Raw genomic sequence first — 13,434 nt, 5'->3', positions numbered from 1 at the left:
ACCTGTGGGTTCTGCTTATTGTCTTCTCCACTGAGGGAGGGGCCTAACTACTACACAGCTGTAATCCCAGTACCCAGGACATTGCCTAGCACACATGAGACACCCAATAAATAAATACAGGCTGCAGACAGGGCACAGTGGCTCATGCCTGTAATCCCAGCACTATGGGAGGCCGAGGTAGGCCAACTGCCTGAGGTCAGGAGCTCCAGAACAGCCTGGCTAAAATGGCAAAACTCCATCTTTACTAAAAATACAACAATTAGCTGGACGTGGTGGCACACATCTGTAATCCCAGCTACTCTGGAGGCTGAGGCAGGAGAATTGCTTGAACCCAGGAGGTGGAGGCTGCAGTGAACCAAGATCCTGCCACTGCACTCTAGGCTGGGAGACAGAGCAAGACCCTGTCTCAAAAAAAAAAAAAAAAAAGAAGGAAGGAAGGAAGAAAAAAAATGTAGGCTGCACAAAAGAAGAATGACAGAGAGCTCTGATGGGGACACAGGGGTCTTCCTGGGGGGCATGGCAGGAAGGAGCCGTGGTGTTGGGCAGAGCCCCGGAAGGGAAATGGGATCTGGATCCTGCTTCAGGCCTCTGCCCCAGTTTTGTGCCACTGGTCCCTGAACTCTTTAGAGCAGAGCCACATCTGACCCCTCTGTGTCCCCAGTGCCAGGTCCAGGAGGGCTCTGTAGAAAGGTGAGCAGTCAGGGAATGAATGAAGTACGTGACCAGCCTCGGGTGTATTTCTCTTCTCCAGTGGGCCTGCATCCCCGTCTGTAAAATGAGGACACTGGCATGAGGCCTGAGGCCTCTGGTTCTGCCTATGGAGAGCTGGGGTTTGGGCTGGTGGATGTGAGAACTGGGGATGGTGGATCAGACAGCATGAGCACGCCCTCGAAGGCTGTCAAGTCCAACAGTCACATCCCTCTTTGTCTCCCCAAACCCCACAGCACCCCCTGCCTGTTCCCACTGCCATGCCTTTGCCCACAATGTTCCCTTGGCCTGAAATCCTTTCTGCTCCACAACTATAGTTGCCTTGGGGGCCCACATGGCCTGGTTATGCTTGGCCAATGCATTGGGTTCTTATTTGCTTCACCCCACCCTCCTGCACACAGTTGCCTCCATGGATTCTGTGTCATATGACCAGCATTGAACCAATTCATCCCACTTCCCTGGCACCCAGCCCAAGACTGGTGCCAGAAAAACATCTGTTGAATGAATAAACAAACATTGCTTGGGCTCTTTCCTCTGTGTTTCAATAATACTCTAGGTATTACCTATACACACACTAAAAAAATTTTTTGAGACACAGTTTCGCTCTTGTTGCCTAGGCTGGTGTACAATGGTGCGATCTCGGCTCACCACAACCTCCACCTCCTGGGTTCAAGCAATTCTCTTGCCTCAGCCTCCCAAGTAGCTGGATTTACAGGCATGTGCCACCACACTCGGCTAATTTCGTATCACTGCAACCTCCACCTCCCCAGCTCAAGCCATCCTCCCACCTCAGCCTCCTCAGTAGCTGGGACTAGCGGTGCACACCACCACACCTGGCTATTTTTTGTACTTTGGTAGAGAGGGGTTTCACCATGTTGGCCAGGCTGGTTTCGAACTCCTGACCTCAAGTGATTCGCCTACCTCGGCCTCCCAAAGTGCTGGGATTACAGGCGTGAGCTGCCATAGGGGGCTTAAGAGTACAGACATTGAGATAGGGAGATCATCCTGAGTTATCCAAGTGGCCCAATCTCATCACATACATTCTTTTTTTTTTTTTTTTTTTTTTTTGGACGGAGTCTCGCTCTGTCGCCCAGGCTGGAGTGCAGTGGCCAGATCTCAGCTCACTGCAAGCTCCGCCTCCCGGGTTCACGCCATTCTCCTGCCTCAGCCTCCTGAGTAGCTGGGACTACAGGCGCCCGCCACCTCGCCCGGCTAGTTTTTTGTATTTTTTTTTTTTTTTTTAGTAGAGACAGGGTTTCACCATGTTAGCCAGGATGGTCTCGATCTCCTGACCTCGTGATCCGCCCGTCTCGGCCTCCCAAAGTGCTGGGATTACAGGCTTGAGCCACCGCGCCCTGCCTCATCACATAAATTCTTAAAAGGCCAGGCATGGTGGCTTATGCCTGTAATCCCAGCACTTTGGGAGGCCAAGGCGGGTGGATCACCTGAGGTTGGGAGTTCGGGACTAGCCTGACCGACATAGAGAAACCCCATCTCTACTAAAACAAATACAAAATTAGCTGGGCGTGGTGGTGCATGACTGTAACGCTACTTGGGAGGCTGAGGCAGGAGAATCGCTTGAACCCAGGGGGCAGAGGTTGTGGTGAGCCGAGATCGCGCCACTGCACTCCAGCCTGGGCAACAAGAGCAAAACTCCGTCTCAAAAAAAAAGAAAAAAATATTCTCGAAATCGGGGAGCATTTCCCGGCTGTGGTCAAAAAGAGATGTGACAACACAAGAACGGTCAGGTAAATGCAATGTTGCTGTCACTGAAGAGGGAGGAAGGGACCATAAGACAAGGCGTGCAGGCAACTTCTGGAAGCTGGAAGAGGCAAGGAAACAGATTCTCCTATAGATGCCTCCAGACACAACACAGCCCTGCCTGCACTTTGACTTTAGCTCAGCGAGACCCCAGTGGGACTTCTAATCTACAGAACTGGAGGTGTGTTAAGGCAATACCATTGTGGTAACTATGACAGCAGCGATACCAATACGTGGGCAAACCTGAGGTGAGGGGCATTGTGCCAGCTCTCCACCTGAGCACTTCTATCCCTGAGGGTTATTTTGCAAACAGTTATAACAACCATCAAGCAAAGGTTAGCAGAAAGAAAAAATAACCACAATTCAATGGCTTTAATAGGTCCGTTGCTTCATTTTTCAGTGTTCCTGCCTGGGGTTTGCCTAATGCCATCCCTCTACACTATTGTAACAGCAGGGTCCGATAGCACACCTTTTTCATCTCCAAATGCTTGGGGCTGATCTTTTTCAAAGAGCCAGACACTGTTAAGAACAAAAGCTTTTTTTTTTTTTTTTTTTTTTTAAGAGTCTTGCTCTGTCACCCAGGCTGGAGTGCAGTGATGCATTTTCAGCTTACTGCAACCTCCACCTCCCAGGCTCAAGCCTCAGCCTCCTGAGTAGCTGGGATTACAGGTGCCCCACCATGACGTCAGGCTAATTTTCGTCTTTTTAGTGGAGATGGGATTTCACCAAGTTGAAAGATGGGGTTTCACCATGTTGAGGCTGGTCTTTAACTCCTAGCCTCAAGCGATATGCCTGCCTGAGTCTCCCAAAGTGCTGGGATTGCAAGTATGAGCCACCGTGCTCTGCCACAAACGCTTCTTTAGAACTCTTCTCCTATGTTTTAAGTAACTGACAGGGCCAGAGACTTGCCAGTTCAGCTTCGAGGCCCTGGCCACCACTGTCTTCTGTCCAGGCCTCAGTTCACGTCATGGTCTGTATAGGAGGTGGTGGGACTGGCTGATCTCTGAGATTGCTCCTGGCCTTAACGTTCTGCAAGACTGTTATTAAACTCCAGTTGTTCATCTAATTTATACCTAACGTGACCAATTCCCGGTCACGTTAGGTATACCCAGCTCCAATCTCAGGTCCATGAGCTCGTGTTCTGAGGGCCAGGTTCCAGGCCTCTCCCATCCACCCCTGGAAATCTTAACATACTTGCCGTGGTCCTGTGAGTATGTGTCAGCAGCTTCCGGCCAGACTTTTCCCCGTGACTTATGGTTCTCCTTTGCTGAGAATCCCTGCTTCTCATCTGGAAAACGTGAAATCCAGCCATCCCCAGGCCTAGACTGCAGCAGCCCCTCCAACACGGGCCTTTTCTCACCTGCTGCAAAGATAGAGGCACCACTTGAAAAGGTTCAGTTGCCTCCCTTCCTCCCTTCTGCACCGTTGCACTACCCCAACACCCCCACCTAACCTAACTCCACTCAAAATATTTTCTCATTCTCAGCTGTTGTCAGAATTTCTACCATGAGCACTCTGCTTTTTTTTTTTTTTTTTTTTTTTAACAGATCCCTGCTAAAATTCCCCTGGAGGGAGTAGCCTTAAAATTATTATTAGGCGGCCGGGCGCGGTGGCTCAAGTCTGTAATCCCAGCACTTTGGGAGGCCGAGATGGGCAGATCACGAGGTCAGGAGATCGAGACCATCCTGGCTAACACGGTGAAACCCCGTCTCTACTAAAAAATACAAAAAACTAGCTGGGCGAGATGGCGGGCGCCTGTAGTCCCAGCTACTCGGGAGGCTGAGGCAGAAGAATGGCATAAACCTGGGAGGCGGAGCTTGCAGTGAGCTGAGATCTGGCCACTGCACTCCAGCCTGGGTGACAGAGCGAGACTCCGTCTCAAAAAAAAAAAAAAAAAAAAAAAAAATTATTATTAGGCATGACACCTTGGTGAGAATAAAAGATTCAGAAGACACTTTGAAAGGGAAGCACCTGATGGGATTGGAGGCCGGGAGATACATACTAATATTTCCTGAGGCCCTGCTGTATGCCCAGAGCTTCATGGATGTGGACAACTAGAACCCCTGAGCCCCGGAAGGCAGCCAGTGTTTTTTCTTCATGTGTTAGGGGAGGCACGCAAAACCCAGAGAGGTTGAGTCATGCTCAAAATCACACAGCAGGCCGGGGCGTGGTGGCACATGCCTGTAATTCCAGCACTTGGAGTCTGAGGCAGGCGGATCACCTGAGGTCAGGGATTCAAGACTAGCCTGACCAGCATGGTGAAACCCCGTCTCTGGGCTGGACGCGGTGGCTCATGCCTGTAATCCTAGCACTTTGGGAGGCCGAGGCGGGTGGATCACCTGAGGTCAGGAGTTCGAGACCAGCCTGGCCAACACGATGAAACGCCGTCTCTACTAAAAATACAAAAATGTTAGTCAAACATGGTAGTGGGCACCTGTAATCCCAGCTACTTGGGAGGCTGAGGGAGGAGAATCACTGAAGCCCAGGAGATGGAGGTTGCAGCGAGCTGAGATCATGCCATTGCACCAGCCTGGGCAACAGAGCGACACTCCATCTCAAAAAAAGAAAAGAAAAGAAAAAAGAAAAAAAGAAGAGAAGAGAAGAGAAAAGAAAAGAAAAGAGAAGAAAAGGAACAAAACTCCATCTCTACTAGAAATACAAAATTTAACTGGGTGTGGTGGTGCAAACCTGTAATCCCAGTTACTCAGGAGGCTGAGACAGAAGAAACACTTGAACCCAGGAGGCAGAGGTTGCAGTGAGCGGAAATCACACCACTGCACTTCAAATGGGTGTCTAAAAAATAAAATAAAATAAATCACACAACAAATCAGAACTGAGCCAGGATTCCAACCCTCCTGTAGCCGTGAAGGCAGAGATATCAGTGCACACTCTGGTATTAACTCATCCTTTTTCTGGTTTAAGGTGGGAAGGTCCACTGGAGAGCAGACTGTGGAATGCTAAGTTGTTGTTATTGTTGTTTTGACAGGGTCTTACTGTGTCACCCAAGTTGGAGTGCAATGGCGTGATCACAGCTCACCATAGCCTCCACCTCCCCAGCTCAGGTTGTCCCCCTGCCTCAGCCTACCAAGTAGCTGGGAGCACGTGCCTGGCTAATTTTTTTTGTATTTTTGTAGAGATCGGATTCTGCCATGTTACCCAGGCTGGTCTCGAACTCCTGACCTCAAGCAATCTGTCTACCTCTATCTTCCAAAGTGCTGGGATTGATTACACGGGCCCAGCCCTGAAATGCTGTGGGTTTTTTCTTTGCTTTTGTTCTGTTTTGTTTTTTGAAACAGAGTTTCACTCTTGTTGCCCAGGCTGGAGGGCAATAGCGCAATCTTGGCTCGCTGCAACCTCCGCCTCCCGGGTTCAAGTGATTCTCCTGTCTCAGCCTCCCAAGTAGCTGGGATTACAGATGTGTGCCACCCCACTCGGCTAATTTTTTGTGTGTTTTTAGTAGAGACGGGATTTCAACATGTTGGCCTGGCTGGTCTCGAACTCCTAACCTCAAGTGATACATCTGCCTCCTTCTCCCAAAGTGCTGGGATTAATTACAGGCGTGAGCCACCGCACCCAGCCCTGGAATACTGTTTTGAAGGGAGAAAGCCTATGTCATGCAACACAGGACAGCTTCATTGCTGGGAGGTGGAGTGGAGATGCAGGGTGCTCCAGGGCAGGGATGTCACAGGGAGAGAAACTGGATCATCGGGGCACCTGAGACCAGCACAGCCTGAGGCAGGCAGATCCCTTCTGCTCTAGAGCCCTCGATCCTCCATCTGTCAATGAGAAGGAGGCTAAACTAGATGTCCCCTTGGGCCTTTCCAGCCCTGACATCATGCGAGAACGGGTAGGGTGGGCCAGGGCAGGGAGAGCTGGAGAGCCTGTTCCCCTTTTCCTGCCCCCTGAGGCTCCAACTCAGAAGCTGTTCCCTTTGTCCATGAACACACAAGCCTTGGCACTCTCTGCCTCCTGCCTGGTCATGGCTGTGATCCAGGTGAACCCGACCCACCTCTCTCTGGACAGAACCTTTTGACTTCTGCTAACAGAGGTCTGTCGCATCCTCCCCACCCCCACAGCTTTGGTGTGCAGAGCCAGGTGGGACTGGGCAATAGATCTGGTTACTGTCTCTATTTGGTCATCTCAGAATCAGCCCCCTTGGAGGCATCCGTGTGCCCTCTGCCCCTGCTGACGCTGTGTTATTGGTTAGACTCATGGGGCTGCAGCTCACAGAATTTTGAGGGGCGATGAACATTGTGTTAATAATTAACATTATGTACTACTGTAAAATGCAAAAATAAAACGGCAAAATTAAAATTAATAGACGTTTCATTAAATACCTAGAAGATGGAAGGTTATGTCATCTTTTCGATTTGGTGTTTATAAAAGTCTTACCACATTTGAAAACTCTTTGTGGGTTAGATTTTCTTTTTTTTTTTTTTTTGAGACGGAGTCTCGCTCTGTCGCCCAGGCTGGAGTGCAGTGGCCGGATCTCAGCTCACTGCAAGCTCCGCCTCCCGGGTTCCCGCCATTCTCCTGCCTCAGCCTCCCGAGTAGCTGGGACTACAGGCGCCGCCACCTCGCCCGGCTAGTTTTTTTGTATGTTTTAGTAGAGACGGGGTTTCACCATGTTAGCCAGGAGGGTCTCGATCTCCTGACCTCGTGATCCGCCCGTCTTGGCCTCCCAAAGTGCTGGGATTACAGGCTTGAACCACCGCGCCCGGCCTAGATTTTCTCATGTAGCAAGAATTCTGAGAGTGCCAGATGGTCGATGAGAAATCAGAGACTGAAAGTTACTGGTATTTTAGTTTATTTGGCAAACATGTATTCAGGACTTACGTCTGCTGGGCGTGGTGTTATATGAATTTACATATGTCAACACACTGGATTCTATGACTTAAGAGCCATCATTATTCCTGTTTTATGCACGAGGAAACCGAGGCATAGAGGGGTTATGTATCTTCTCCAAGATTAGCAAAGGCAGAGCCACGTAGCCAAGAAAATTCAAAGGCAAAATTATAGAAATCTTTTCAGAAATGTTTAGGGGAAACATGTTGATAAGGGTGCATTCATGTTGGAGATGATACAGGCTGAGCCTCTAAAAGCTAGAGTGACTCAGGCCAACAAGTGCCTGGAAATGGCTCTGTCCTCCAGCCCACATGGGGCCTACACATGGAAGGTAACTGTTGATGAAAGAAGAAAAATTAGGCCGGGTGCAGTGACTCACGCCTGGAATCCCAGCTCTTTGGGAGGCTGAGGGGGAGCAGATCACCTGAGGTCAGGAGTTCAAGACCAGACTAGCCAACATGGTGAAACCCTGTCATTACTAAAAATACAAAAATTATCCAGGTGTGGTGGTGGGCGCTTGTAATCCCAGCTGCTTGGGAGGCTGAAGCACAGGAATCGCCTGAACCTGGAAGGCAGAGGTTGCATTGAGCCAAGATGGCGCCATTGCACTCCAGCCTGGGCGACAGAGTGAGATTCTATCCAAAAAATAAATAAATAAAAAGAAAGAAGAAAAATTAACAACTTATTGCTCACTTGGAGGGAGAGCATGGATAAGGGAGAAGACAACACTTATAATAACACTCAGTGCTATGCCAAGGTCTCTGTATCCCCCTTTAACCCCCCAAATTAGCTGCAGGATTGTACTGGGTATTTTTGGGTTTTGTTTTGTTTTAGACGGAGTCTCACTCTGTTGCCCAGGCTAGAGTGCAATAGTGCGATCTCGGCTCACTGCAACCTCTGCTTCTCAGGATTCAAGCGATTCTCCTGCCTCAGCCTCCCGAGTAGCTGGTACTACAGGCGCCCGCCACCACGCCCGGCTAATTTTTTGTATTTTTAGTAGAGACAAGGTTTCACCGTGTTAGCCAGGATAGTCTCAATTTCCTGACCTCGTGATCTGCCCACCTCGGCCTCCGAAAGTGTTGGGATTATAAGTGTAAGCGACCGCACCCGGCCTTGTTTTTGAGACAGTGTCTCACTCTGTCGCCCGTGCTGGAGAGAAGGCCACAGCTCACTGCAACCTCTGCCCTCCAGGCACAAGTGATCCTCCCACCTCAGCCCACGAGGAGCTGGGACAACTGCTCACACCCCTAAACAGGGCAGATTTTTGTACTTTTAGTAGAGACAAGGTCTCACCATATTGTCCAGGCTGGTCTCAAACTCCTGGGCTCAAGCAATCTGCCTGCGTCAGCCTCCAAAGTGCTGGGATGACAGGTGTGAGCCACTGCACGTGGCCTGGATTGTACTGTTATCATCCCCATTTTATAGGTAAGAACACTGAGGCTCACCTTTTGACAACATTTTGCAGGGAGCGGAGATGCTGAGTGGCTTACTCAAGGCAATGGAGCCAGGGGGTTGTGCCCGTGGTGAGTGCTGAGAAGAAGGCAGTGACTGTACTTGGATATCTGGCCTCACTTCAGTTATATTGATGTATTTAGCACCTACTTAGTAAAGAGCCCACAGCTGTTCCCACCCAGTGCTGCCTTTTCCTACAAGGGCAATGGAGCAGTGGTGCATCATGGGAGCGGCGGATAAGGGCTGGATGGGAAAGTATGGGCACATTCGGAAGCCCAGGTCCTTGTCTAGACCTTCAATCCTGGGAATCACGGCCAAGGAGTATTTATGGTGCTTCAGAAACATGCGCTGAGGCTGGGCACAGTGGCTCACATTTGTAATCCCAGCACTTTGGGAGGCTGAGGCAGGTGGATCAACTGAGGTCAGGAGTTCAAGACCAGCCTGGCCAACACAGTGAAACCCCATCTCCACTAAAAATACAAAAATTAGCCAGGTGTAGGGGTGCACACCTGTAGTCCCAGCTGCTCGGGAGGCTGAGGCAGGAGAATTACTTGAATCTGGGAGGCGGAGGTTGCAGTGAGCCGAGATGGCTCCACTGCACTCCAGCCTGGGCAACAGAGTAAGACTCTGCCTCAAAAAAAAAAAAAAACGTGAAATTAGAAACGTGAGCTGGGTGGGTGTCAGTTTCCTGTGGCTGCCGTAACCAGTCACTACAAACTACTGGCTTAAGCCAACAGACATTTATTCTCTCACAGGTCTAGAAGCCAGAAGTCAGAAACCAAGGCATCCATGGAGCTGCGCTGTCTCCAGAGGCTCCAGGGAAGGAGGCTTCCTGCCTCCTTGGCTTGGGGCTGCACCACTCCAATTTCTGCCTCCATCTCTTCACGTGGCCTCCTCCTCTGTGTCACTGCAACTCAGTCTCCCCTGCTGCTCTTAAAAGTTCAGGCTCGGCCAGGTGTGGTGGCTCACACTTGTGATCCTAACACTTTGGGACACCAAGGCGGATGGATCACTTGAGGTCAGGAGTTTGAAACCAGCTTGGCCATCATGGTGACACCCCATCTCTACTGAAAATACAAAAAATTAGCTGGGTATGGTGGTGCACGCCTGTAGTCCCAGCTACTCAGGAGGTTGAGGCAGAAAAATCGCTTGAACCCGGGAGGCAGAGGTTGTAGTGAGCCGAGATCATGCCAACGCACTCCAGCCTGGGTGACAGAGTGAGACTCCTTCTCAAAAAAAAAAAAAAAAAGAAAGAAAAGTTCAGGCTCACAACTGTATAGGCTCACAGCTGTACTTTCAGCACTTTAGGAGGCCACGGTGGGCAGATCACCTGAGGTCAGGAGTTCGAGACCAGCCTGGCCAACATGGTGAAACACTGTCTCTACTAAAAATAAAAAAATTAGCTGGGCGTGGCGGCAGTTGCCTGTAATCCCAGCTGTTCAGGAGGCTGAGGCAGGAAAATTGTTTGAACCCAGGAGGTGGGGGTTACAGTGAGCTGAGACTGCACCACTGTACTCCAGCCTGGGCAACAAAGATTCCGTCTCAAAAAAAAAAAAAGTTCACTTGACACTGAAGTGAACCACCCTGAATTCAGGATGCTGTCACCTCAAGAGCCTGAGCTTAATCACATCTGCAAAGATTTTCTTTCGAAATAAGTCACTTGCATTCACAGGTAGACATCTCATTTTGTAGGGAGCGGGGAACAAATTTCAACTCACTGCAGCAGCCTTCCACCACTTTTGCTGGTACAGCATCTGTTCTTTCCTCTTCTCATGACGGGAGTTTTCCTCTGGTACCCACCCTGTCCCCATTTCAGTTCCTGAGAGAGGAGCCAAGTCTGGCCCACTAAGAGGACAGCTGCCAGCCGCCATCTTGGTGGGGTGACCCTGGCTGAGAATGGAGCCCACCCAGAGGAGAACAGGGCTGAGAGATGGAAAGGGAAGCCCAGTCTTCCCTTTCCTGCTGAAGCCAGCTGAGAGGGGTTTCTGGCCCTTACTCATTGTTAAGTTTTGAAGGAAAGGCAAGGGTTAAAGGAAGACGCATGCAGAGGGAGACAGAGAGAGGTGGGGGGTGGGGGGCCGTTCTACAGCAAACACAGGCATTTATGTTCAGCATCTTAGTGGCCTTACTGTAACGTGAACCCGGGAGGTAGAGGTTGCAGTGAGCCGAGATTGCGCCACTGCACTCCATCCTGGGCAACAAAGCGAGACTCTGTCTCAAAAAAAAAAAAAAAAGTTAATAACATCCCATGATGAGGCAGTTTGGCCCTTGTTTCCACAGAATGTGACTGCGATGCTCCTTCAGCTGGATCTCTGCCCGGCCGGGTATGATAAGAAAGTCAGGCAGTCAGGGAGGATGTTTCTCATGGCCCGAACCCCTGCGGAATATTTCACTTTGACCAGGGTCTGTAAAATGGCGGGGAGCTTACAAAATGGTGCAGTTTGGGCCGGGCACGGTGGCTCACACCGATAATCCCAGCACTTTGGGAGGCCAAGGTGGGCGGAGCACCTGAGGTGAGTTTGGGACCAGCCTGGCCAACACGGTGAAACCCCATCTCTACTAAAATACAAAAATTAGCCAGGCGTGGTGGCGCATGCCTGTAATCCCAACTACTCAGGAGGCTGAGGCTGGAGAACCGAGGCAGAGGTTGCAGTGAGCAGAGATTGCGCCATTGCACTCCAGCCTGAGCGACAGAGCGAGACTCCATGTTAAAATAATAATAATAGTAATAATAAAATGATACAGTTAACACTCATCAGTGAGTTATGACTGAAACAGAGACCACCATGAGCTCTCATTTAGCAAAGGGGTGAGTCCCAATGGTACGTCGACTCCTGGGCCCTCCCTACCAGAGATGAACGTGAGACAGGCAGTAGAGGGTGAGCCCTGGTGGGGCCCTAGGAGGCCTCTGATCCAGCCTGTCCATTTCACGTTGAAGAGACAGAAGCCAGAGAGGCAGGGACCAGCCTGAGGTCACACATGTGCTGCCCTCAACCTAGAATGCCCATTCACCCTCACTCTCAGCTCAGGCCTCTCACGTGGGCTCTCTCCGAGAGTGGGCTGGCTGTCAGCAGGTGCTGTCTTCCTGCTGAAGCCCAATGTGTCCTGTCTGCACCCCCCATAAAAGCCCTGCTGATTCTGCTGCCGCTGCTTGCAGACATTTTCTTCCCGTCTGGCCATGCTGTTCTGTTCACAAAGTGTACCCATCCATGCCTCATCGTGGCATAGAGCTTGGGCCCTTCATCTTAAGTAGAAGTCTGTAGACAGAATTCAGGAGATCTATGAACTTGGGTGGGAAGAAAATAGCACCTTTATTTTTACTAATGTTGAACTGAAATTTGGCATGCCTTTCATTATGATTGTAGGCTACAGACCACAGATACACTGGTAATATCTGTGACTTTGTCACCAGAGTCCACACAGGGCCTAACAAGAGGGTGAGTCAGATATGGTTCCTGCCTTCCCAGAGCTGCCCTGAGTTTGCAGGGGTTTGCAGGAGGGGCCAGGAGACCTGGACTGGAGCTGTTGCTGTGGGAGTAAAGAAGGGGAAGAGACCAAGTCCAGAGGTAACGAAGCAGTCACAGTGGCAGGCCTTGGTGGCCTGTGTGACATGCAGCCAGCCCTGTGCTGCCTCTCACCCTGAGCCCTCTCCCCTCCCTGGTGTTTTAGTCTGTTTTGTGCTGCTATAACAGAATACTGGGTAATTTATAAAGAAGAGAAATTTGTTTCTCACAGTCCTACAGGCTGGGAAGTCCAAAACTAAGGTGCCAGCATCTGGTGGGGACCTTCTTGCTGTGTCCTCACATGGCCGAAGGTAGAAGGGCAAAAGAGCACTCAAGTGTGCAAGAGAAAGAAGGCCAAGTTTATCCTTTTTAAGGATGCCACTCCAACAGTAACAAACCCACTCCCACTCCGAAATAATGACATGAATACATTCGTGAGGGAAGAGACGCCATGACCCAATCACCTCTTGAAGGCCCCACCTCTCAACACCGTTGCACTGGGGATTAAGTGTCCAGCACAAGACACATTCAAACCGTAACACCCAGCTTTTAGGACCCGTGAATCAGCCCCTGCAGGCTTCTTCAGAGTCAGGTCCTTGGGGGTCCATCCTGGGCCCAGCTCCTCCCTCCCACAGCACCAACCTCCATCACACACCAAACACTCCCCACATCTGCTTGACCTTCAGCCCTCACCTTTTCCTGTGCCCAGCTGAAAGTTCAAGAAGTCATAGAAATGCCTGAAGGGACACCTCAATGTGTCCCCCAGATCTCATCCTCTTGCAGGCTCTCCGTCTCGATTTCTTTCCAGACGCCCCCTCCCTTTCTCTCCGCTTTCATCCATCTGGCGATTTCATCTTCTAAGTACTCTCAGGTCCATCTGCTTCACACAGTCACAAGTTCTTCTGCTTGAACCCTTTTAACAGCGTATTCGTTTTCTATTCCTGCATCACAAATTATCACAGACAAAGTGCTGTGTCAGCTCACAGTGTTACTGGTTGGTAGTTCAGTCTCACCATAACTGGGTTCTCTGCTCAGGGCATCCCAAGGCTAAAATCCTGGTATCGGCCAAGGCTTAGGTCTTACCTGAGACTTGGAGCCCTTTTTCCAGATCATGTAGTTGTTGGCAGAACTCATTTCCTTATAGCTAGAGAACTCACGGAGGCTT

The sequence above is a fragment of the Trachypithecus francoisi genome, unplaced genomic scaffold (assembly GCF_009764315.1).
Source record: "Trachypithecus francoisi isolate TF-2019V2 unplaced genomic scaffold, Tfra_2.0 Lachesis_group14, whole genome shotgun sequence".
In the NCBI taxonomy this organism is placed as follows: Eukaryota; Metazoa; Chordata; class Mammalia; order Primates; family Cercopithecidae; genus Trachypithecus; species Trachypithecus francoisi.
The sequence above is the reverse complement of the archived record's forward strand: the minus strand, read 5'-3'. Positions refer to the sequence as shown.